This window comes from Malania oleifera, chromosome 8, assembly GCF_029873635.1.
Source record: "Malania oleifera isolate guangnan ecotype guangnan chromosome 8, ASM2987363v1, whole genome shotgun sequence".
NCBI lineage: Eukaryota > Viridiplantae > Streptophyta > Magnoliopsida > Santalales > Ximeniaceae > Malania > Malania oleifera.
In genome coordinates, this window is record NC_080424.1 from 101,593,279 (window position 1) to 101,603,222 (window position 9,944).

A 9,944-nucleotide genomic window follows, 5' to 3' on the forward strand; every position below is an offset into this window, starting at 1 on the left:
TGCAGGATGGGGTGCTGGTCCTAACAGGTTGCAAGTATTCTCTGAGGCTCCTGTTAGGGTTCTCCCTATCATGATGTTCATTTTCAGCCATGATGCTATGAGTGTTAGATGATGATTCAAATGATTCAAGTGAAACAGGTGCACTCGATGATGAGATGGATGAGTCTGTCCTAGCCAATCTAAATATGTTATCTCTAGCCCAACCAGACATACAAACTCAGTATAAACGAAATAAAACAAAATAAATGAAAATAGATCAAAGGGGAGGAAGTGGATATCACCCAGGCTAGGAAGACTTTCATAGCTCTATAAACACCCTCTCTGAAATCTGAAAAACATTTTGATGACACCAATTGATCCCTGGTAACGGCGCCAAAAACTTGACTCGTTCTGAGTTTTGCTTCCAAGTGCAGAAGTGTCAAGTTGTATCAAGGATGAGTGCTTGAGTAAACTATCAAAATGAGATTGAAATTTTATCAATTTTTCAAAAATGTAAATCTAATAACGCGGCCAAAACTAAACAAATTAACTGAAACAATTTACCAAACACTTAGGTTATGGGTTCAACGTCCTTTTGCTTCCTCCATTTACTAATTCCCTAGGCCTTACTCCTCTTCTTATTAATCAAATCAAGGCATTAATGAGATGAAATTTTCATACTAAAACTCGAGTAAATTGGCCGCATCCAAACGGAAAAAAATAATTACTCTCATTGAGCATCAACCGAATTTCATGTAAAAATTTAATGACAAAAATCCTAGATTAAATCAAGGTTTTGATGTGCCTAACATCAACAACAAAACAAGAAATAAAAGCCAGCGATTTATCAACAATGCCTTCAATTTTCAGTTTTAGTCAAATAAAAGTTTAACAATAATATCATAGGAAAACTAGTAAACCATAGAAAGCAATTGACACTGACCCACAACCCAAGTTATAAAACCTAGCCACTCATGCTTGCAATTCGCAATTTTCGGATCAAATGAATTCCACAATAAATCATTGCAATAATAAAATAGAAAAAAAACAACAACTTAAACGAACAATAAACTAGATGTATACTAAAACTAAAGAACTAATTAATCTAACCTAAAATCATTCCAATCATTAGACTTAATGTATACTAAACTAAAACAACAAATTAACTCAACCTTGAAAGCATTCAAAATAACAAAGTAAAAGATAAACAATTAATTAATCTCATGACCATACTCAAACAATAAAATAAAGAAACTTGAATTAAAGCACTTTAATAAAGTATTAAAATCTATCATTAAAATACATAAACTTCTTTCCACAATCCATTAAAATAAACATTTAAAATAACTAAACAAGAAGAGAGAGAGAGAGAGAGAGAGAGAGAGAGAGAGATCTTCAGTACTCAAGCAAATATCTCAAAAATATTTTTCTCAAAACCAAGCACAGGAGATATTTGAAATCAGTATGTAAAAATTATTTCACAAACAAAATACAATACAAGCTCTTGAGTATTGCAATGATGATGCAAAACTCACAAGCTCTAAGGAGTTTTCCCAAGAAAGGCTTATTGACAAAGCCTACAAGAAAAACTCTAAGCTTACTCTCAAATAAAAATAAATCTCAATCAAACAGAGTAGATGAGAGTGTAAGCCTTATAGGATAATCACAAGAACACTCTTACTGAACAATTTTTGCAATGAGGATAAGTATGAATAGAAGAGGAGAACTTGAATATAAGAAATAGGGTTTTTGAATTTCAAAGAGAATTTGCTAATTGTTTTTTCTAATTGGTTGCTAATCCATGCAAATGAGGGGGTATATATAGACACCCCAAGAATTATAACCGTTTGGGACCTATCTGGTAGTTTTGGAAAATTTTAAATAAGGTTAATAAAAATTAATCTCGTTTTAACTTCAGTAAAATTTGACCACCCAAGAGGGTCGGTCGACCACTTTTAAGGTTCGGTCGACCAGGTTGCTTAGTTCGGTCAACCAGGGTGTTTTTGAACTGCAGTGATGGTCGACCAAATTTGAGGCGATTTCAAAACCTCCAAGGCTTGGTCGACCGGGCTAAGTTCGGTTGACCAAAGTTGAACGTTTGGTTGTCTGGGCCATTTTACAACTATGAGTTCGGTCGATCAAGGCGTTGGGATTTCCCACGTGCCAATTTGGTCGACCAAGACGTTGACGCTCATTTTAAGGATGGTCAACCAACTGGTCAAACCATTGACCCTGGGAAGGTTTGGTCGACCGAAGTGCTCTGTGTGTTGGGGTTCGATCAATCGAACACAAACTCACCAGACATTAAATACTAAAGTATTTGTCATAATCAAAACAGGATACGACCTATAAGGTCAACAGTGATAATGAGATTGATATTGTTATATTGGGATAATTTGGTACTCTGATAATTTGCATTTAAGGTTTTCCGCTGTCTGTATCAATGATTGTTATAATATGAAATATTCAAGTTATTTTCAAGTAGTATTAGAGAAAATGAACGAAATTTTTGGATCGTCTCAGTTGGTATTAGAGCATTTTAGGGTAAAATTTTTCAGGTGGTCACACAGCATCTTCGAGAATTCTTTTGAGAGGATTTTTTTCGATCCTTGATCATGGATACATCATACAATTTGAGGTCAAAACCGACAATGGGTGACCAATCACCCCAATCCATACATTCAGCACTATGCTAGGTGACAATTCCATCGTAATAAGAAGTGAATTCCTTGCATTTCAGAAAAGGATGGAGGACATGTTCACTATGATTTTGCAGTAGAAAATGGATCATAAGGAACCTACTTCTCATCCTAATCAAGTAGAACCCGAGTCAAATGAGAAAGTTGCAGTTCCGCCAAAAGTCGCTAATAGGGCTTCTAATCTAACAAAGAAGTTGGAGGATGCGTATAGCATGGGCATTTATGAACAACGATCACACGAATTAGAAGAAAAATTAAAAAAAAAATTGATCAATTGTAGAAAATGATGAAGGAAGCTCACAGAAACCCTCCCACTGAGGAGTCCTTAATCAAATCCTTAGATCCACCTTTCACTAAAGAGATAATGGATGTTCCTCTATCTAGCAAGTTTAAAATGCTAAATATAGAAGGTTACGATGGCTTGTTCGATCCTATTGATCACTTAGACACCTTTAGAGTGCTGATACAATTGTAAGGTGCACTAGATGAAATCATGTGTTGAGCATTTGTAGCCACTTTAAAAGGAAATGTCAATGCGTGGTATCGAACCTTGAAGCTTGGTTCCATTGGATCTTTTTTCGAAATGGAGCATCAATTCTCTATACACTTCATCAGCGGTCGGAAGATAGCAAAAACTTCAGCTCATCTGATGAGCCTTGTTCAAGGATAAAGGGAAACATTAAATAAATTCATGCATAGTTTTGTCAACGCAACCCTATAGTTTCGAAACTTAGATCACGGAGTGAAAATAGCAACCTTGACAACAACTCTCTAACTAAGGGATTTCCTAAATTCACCAGGGAAAAAGCCCCTGATCAACATGGGAGAGCTGATGACACACGCCCAGAAATATATCAACCTAGAAGAGGTGATGACCACAAGAAGAAGCCGAATTGACTTGAAAAAGAAGGGCCCAACAAATGAGCACTGCTCATGAGGCTTGAAAACCAGCCTACTTGATGAGCATAGCTCATGAGGCAAAACAAATACTGAGCAATGTTCAGCAGAGTGGCCCAACTGATGAACACAACTCATGAGGCCTATAGACTGACTTAATAGATGAGCACCGCTCATGAGGCCCAAAGACCAGCTCACTTGATGAGCACAACTTATGAGGAAAAACAAATCTGAGCACTGCTCAGCAGAGTGGCCCAATTTATGAGCATAGCTCATGAGGCCTGAAGACTTGCCCAACAGATGAGCAGCGCTCATGAGGCCCGAAGACCAGCCTACTTGATGAGTACAACTCATGAGGTAAAGCAAAGACTGAGCACTGCTCAGCATAGTGGCCCAACTGATGAGCATAACTCATGAGGCCTGAAGACTGACCCAATAGATGAGCACCACTTATGAGGCCTGAAGACCAGCCTACTTAATGAACACAACTTATGAGGCAAAATAAAGACTGAGCACTGCTTAGCAGAGTGGCTCAATTGATTAGCAGAGCTCATGAGGCCCGAAAATTAGTTCACTTGAGCTGTCAGAGTGCATACCTAAATAACCAGCTTACTTTTGATAAAAAAACATAATAGTCATATTATGTATGTGAGACTTTTGCAAATAGAGTTGCGAACAAATAAAACCACTAATTAAGAATTTGGTTTAATAAGAACTCATTTAAGCTTGTTAACTGTATAAATGAGCAATTCCCAAGCTTGATATTAAGGTTCATTTAATAAATGAGTAAAACTTGATCATGAATAGACTTGACTAATCTCAACTTGTTAGTGGCTTGGTTGTAGGCATGCTTGTTTAATAAGGGGAACTTAGGTTTGATAAACTCAATTGAGCTTATTTAACCTTCAAGTTGGAGATGTCCATGGTGCGCTTATTTAACTTGAACTTCGTTACTCAAATTCAATAATAAGGTCAAGGCTTGAGGCCAATAGGTTGGCTTGGTGGAGACTAAGGAACCAACAATATTAGTAAGATCCCTTTTTCATATTTTACCTAATAAAACCTTAAAGCCTTTTGCTTTTTAGGGTCAAAATTTACCTAATATGAATTTAGTAACAAAGTCAAGGCCCAATGCCAGTAGGTTGGCATGGTGGAGACTAAGAAACTAGCAATATTAATAAGAGCACATTTTCATCTTTTACCTAATAAAACCTTAAGAGTATCTCGCTTCCGACAATAAGAAGTTCCAAAAGAACCAAACCATTTGTGTGGATAGCTCACCTCAATTAAGGGCTTGTACAACCCATTCATTTGCATAAGTTTGAGTGAATATATTCAAGTTTGATTAATCTTGGCTTGATCTTAATTGAAAATTTAATAAACAAGTTTAAGCATAGTAAAGCTCAACTTGACTCTGCTTGTTTGCAATCCCAATTAAATAAAAATCATCTAAGCTCATCAAAATATCAGTCCACTAATACAATCCAACACGTTATGAACTTTTTATCATGCTTGTGATGCCTCATAAGTTTATCTATCTCATGATGAGTCATCTCATGATTTTGATTTTTCAAACTTGCACTTAATTCATATTTGCGATTGATTGGTTATGAGTTCGAATCCAATGAATCAACCTTTTCATATAAAAAAATAGGGGTAAGACTACATACACTGTGTCCATCCTCTCCTTACCCTTATCAAATCGTATGAAATATATTTAGAATAAATAAAAACAATGTATTTCTACAAATTCAAAAAATTTCAAATTTAAAATCATGTATCCTAAGGGAGTCGGGTAATTCAAAACGTTGCATTTTGGAGGCCTTAACTCCAAATCTTGGAAAGTATGGAAAGGGGTATAGGATGAGGATGGATTAGCTCCCACAACATATTTCAAGCCGAGTGTGCGGTGCATAGTTAAAAAAGAAAAAAAAAAACTATAATCATAAATTTGAACTCTAGACACAACATTATAATAGTGTAATAACAAATTTTATTTAAAAAAAAAAGTGATAAAAGTAGTTGTGACGACCTGCTTAATTTTCACATTTTTTTTACAATAAATAATAAAATCAATATCACAAATCCCAGCTCAACAGATCATAATCCACTTGGATCCGTGGGTATCAGGGATACATCAGAACACATAACGGAAGCCTAAGCAGCAGGAAACATACAATTATATACATCTCATTATACCATACATCACAATACCAGAGTTACTACAATCACTGTATATATATATACATACAACACTCAACCCAAAAATATATCTTAGGGTCATTTCCACAAAATACAACCGACCTTATCAAAATACTTACCCTTCTGGAAGGGCAGATCTATCGTACTAGATCAGCGGGGCTTTACCCGCTCTCCTATCTTCCTGAAATATTTATAAAATTTTGGGGTGAGACACCTCTCAATAAGGGAAATAAACTAATACTAGTGTGTGGCAACATGAGTATTCTGTGTTATACATATATCGTATAAAAACATATCTAATCAACTGTTATGTCATATCTGGGAAAACATATATATATCATCATAACATGGCAGAACATACTACATTATCATAAACATATTTCATCTCATATAATAATAATACAAAAACATTCCTAGTAGGTTAGCTGGCTGTTCTCATGTATTACCCCCATATGACTAGATTGTGTGGCCCGAAGGCGGGACCTGACAATGGTTGGCCGACCATTGCCAAGTCAAAAGTACAGTCTGTAAGTCTGATGGGTCTGCCAGACCTGGTCCGTACACTAGGGGCGCTCACATACTTTTTAAAAATCACATCGACCTTTCAATCTCACACCACTCCGTACTGCGACGTTAACATAAATATCATGATCATGAAGATCATGGACACATAGCAATGGTACCGTGCAAGTGCTAGCCTAGACCAAGCCAACCAGATTCTGATATCATATAACATATACTGAAACTATGATACATGGATATCTCATATCATTAATTATCAAATCAATCATATCATTTTGCATATATATGTATATCATGAAAAATCATCGGCCCATACATCAGTATTACACATTTTACCATAGTTCGGCCCGTACGCCGGCAAATCATAGCACAACCCGTACGCTGGCAAATCATTTCCATAGCTCGGCCTGTACGCCGACAAATCATATCATAGCACAGCCCATACGCTGGCAAATCACATCTATAGCACGGCCCGTATGCCAGCAAAATATATCCATAGCTCAGCCCCTACGCTGGCAAATCACATCCATAGCACGACCCGTACGCCGGCAAAATATACTCATAGCTTAGCCCGTACACTGGCAAATCATACACATAGCACGGCCTGTACGCCGGCAAAACATATAAAATCTCATCCCGTACGCCAGTTTTCCATTATAAAAATCCGTATCAAAATCACATTTCCAGAAAACAGTATTTCATAACATTTTATACTCATGCCACACCAACAGATTTTTCATATATTCAACATATCATCGTTTTTAACAGTGTTTTCTCAAATATAAATTATATATATATGAGCATATTTACTTTCCTGAAATCACATGCTATATGTACATACATTTTCTTAAAAAGAACTAACTTAATTTATCCCCTTACTTGATTCCTGAAAAGCTCCTAAGAAAATCTGTCCCGCACCCGCACGGTTTCCAACTCAACACCCTGGAAACAACATTCCCTAGAACTAAAGTTCAGTATTTCCAAGCATATAACACTTTCTACAACTGTCAAAAATCCAAATATTGAGTAGAAAATCTTACCCTAAATTTATGATGGTTTCCAACTCAGCCCCACCGACAATCCGCTCCGAAAGACTTGCAGAGAACTTTTCCAAGAGCGTCGTGGTGGCTTCAAATCGTTGAACCGACAAAAATTCAACCTGAAATTGAAGAGAGAAGGAGGAGGGACCGAAAGGTAGGAGAGAGAAAAGATATGCGCAAAAACTTTTAGCCAAAATTGAACTTTAGGCCTATTTAAACTGTGGCCTTCGTTGACGAGCCACATCACCTCGTCGACGAGGTCAATACAAAATTAGTCGACAAACTCTCCTCTTTGTCGACGAAATTCAAAAACCCCAAAATCATCCCCTCGGTATTTCCTCGTTGACGAGCCACGTCACCTCGTCGACGAGCTCCTGTTATACCCTTGTCGACAAATACAGGGGATTCGTCGATGAGGAGTTGAAAATTTTCTGGGATTTATCCTTTCCAAAATGCAATGTCGTCAACGAAATCGACTGCCTCCTTCTGTTTTCAGTTTCCATTTCCCTTTCTTTTTATTATTTAAATACTATTATTCTTGGGGCGTTACAGTAACAATATAATATATTTTTGAAAGGAAAGATTTGTAGTGCTAAGAAAACTATTAAAATTTTATAAATTTTTTTAAAAAATAAAAATTACAAACTCACCAAAAACATTAAAAAAAAATGTGAATGAAATTAAAAACAATTACAAAAAAATTTATTTGTTCTATGCAGTTATCATGAACAATAATAATAAGAAAAAACAAAATCAAGAATAAATGAATAAACAAATGTTTATTTAACATACTACTAAATTTTATTTTTAAATTTTCATTTATATCTTAGTAAATTCTTACTTTGAATTATATGTGAAGAAAAAAAATATATAAGAAAAATTAATTTTTATCTTATCTTTTTCTACCATAAACTCCTTACTCCAAACAAATCCTAATTGCGAGTTGAAATTATAAAAGGGGTAGACCATGTTTTTGAGGGAGTGAATAGGGTAGATCTCGCTTTCGCAAAGGGAAACCCCTTTTCCTAGAAGAAAGAGATTCGAATGTTGCACATGTAGTGTGTCTAGTGCTTTTGTAATTCAGGACAAGTAAATCTCACTAATTATCTTTCAATGTCGGTTTTTGATTCATTTCTTTCCCTTTTTTATTGGTTATGAACTATTTTAATTTTATTTTTTAGTGGGTCTAGATTAATTTGTGCCAATTTGTTACCACAATAATATTATCTTAATAGCATTGCCCTCAAAAGAGTTGTTAGATGCTAATAGATAGGGAGTGCTATGGTTAATTTTATTTCACTTTTTAAATAGGAAACTTAAAAGAAAATAGGCAAATTACAATGAATTCATTTTTGTAGGGCGACGATGTAATAGCTGTCAATGTTTGAACAGTCTTTTATGAGACATTCTAAAAGTCAAGAATTGAAATGCACATATGAAACATCTCAGTTTAATTTTATAAAGAGAGGAGAAGAATATGAAATTGGAGGTGAGTTAGTCAAGTTGAATTTGGATATCTAATAAATAAATAAAAAATCAATGTTTAATGATCCTATTACATGATTTAGCTTAAATATAAATTTTAACAACAACGATGACAAAACAAGTTTTGAGTCTCATTAGACGGGATCGGTAATTAAGTCTTAAGCCTTAATTAAAAATATTTTTAGTTAAGAGAAGCAAAACAATATATGTTTGAAAATGTTAAAATAGTTTATTCGTTATCAAATACATTGTATTTTTTTTTGGGGGTCTATTTTTTAAAGATATTGTTGTGAAAACATGTCCTAAGGCTATGCATACATAGAGCAAATTGAATAGAAAAATTAAAAGAAAAGTCTTAAACATAACAATTTACTTAGTTAATTCAGTAATCGTGTAAATGAAATTAGCTTTAGGGTTTCAACTCTAACCCCCCCACACACACATAGAGTTTTCATATGAATTTTAAAATATTCTCATATAACAGTATAGTTGACAATATGCCCTGACTCAAATATATTAAAAATACTACGAAACACTCAACATAAATAAATATTAATTGTAATTATTACTTAAAAATTTATTTTAATTATTATTTTTGCATATGAACACACACAAAATTGACATGCATAATTTTACAATGGAAGCACAATATCTAAATTTCAAATTTTAAATTTAATTCATTGAAAAATTATCCTTATTTTCAAAACTTGTCACATCCATCTGGACTTTGAAAAATACATGAAACGGTATATGGTACAAATTTGTAAAGCATATATTGGTGATGCCAATAAATTTTATCCAAGTAGGAATCATGGAAAATTGAAATTCCATTTATACAAAATATGATCTCATGATATTAATAAATTAAAAAAGTCTGTAAACTGTAAATTTTAATGATGTCGCGGTTAAAAATTTTTTTCTCCAAGAAATATATATATTTTAATTATTTTTCGTTCACCAAAGATTCATTGAATCCTAGCTTCGCAATTATATATTTTCAATTCTATATCCTGTCTCACTTTTGGAATTGTCTTTATCTTTTTTCCCCCCTACTTTAAGAACGTAATTGATTTTTTATTTTTATTTTCATTTTCTTCTTGGAAAAATAGTTATTTTTTGA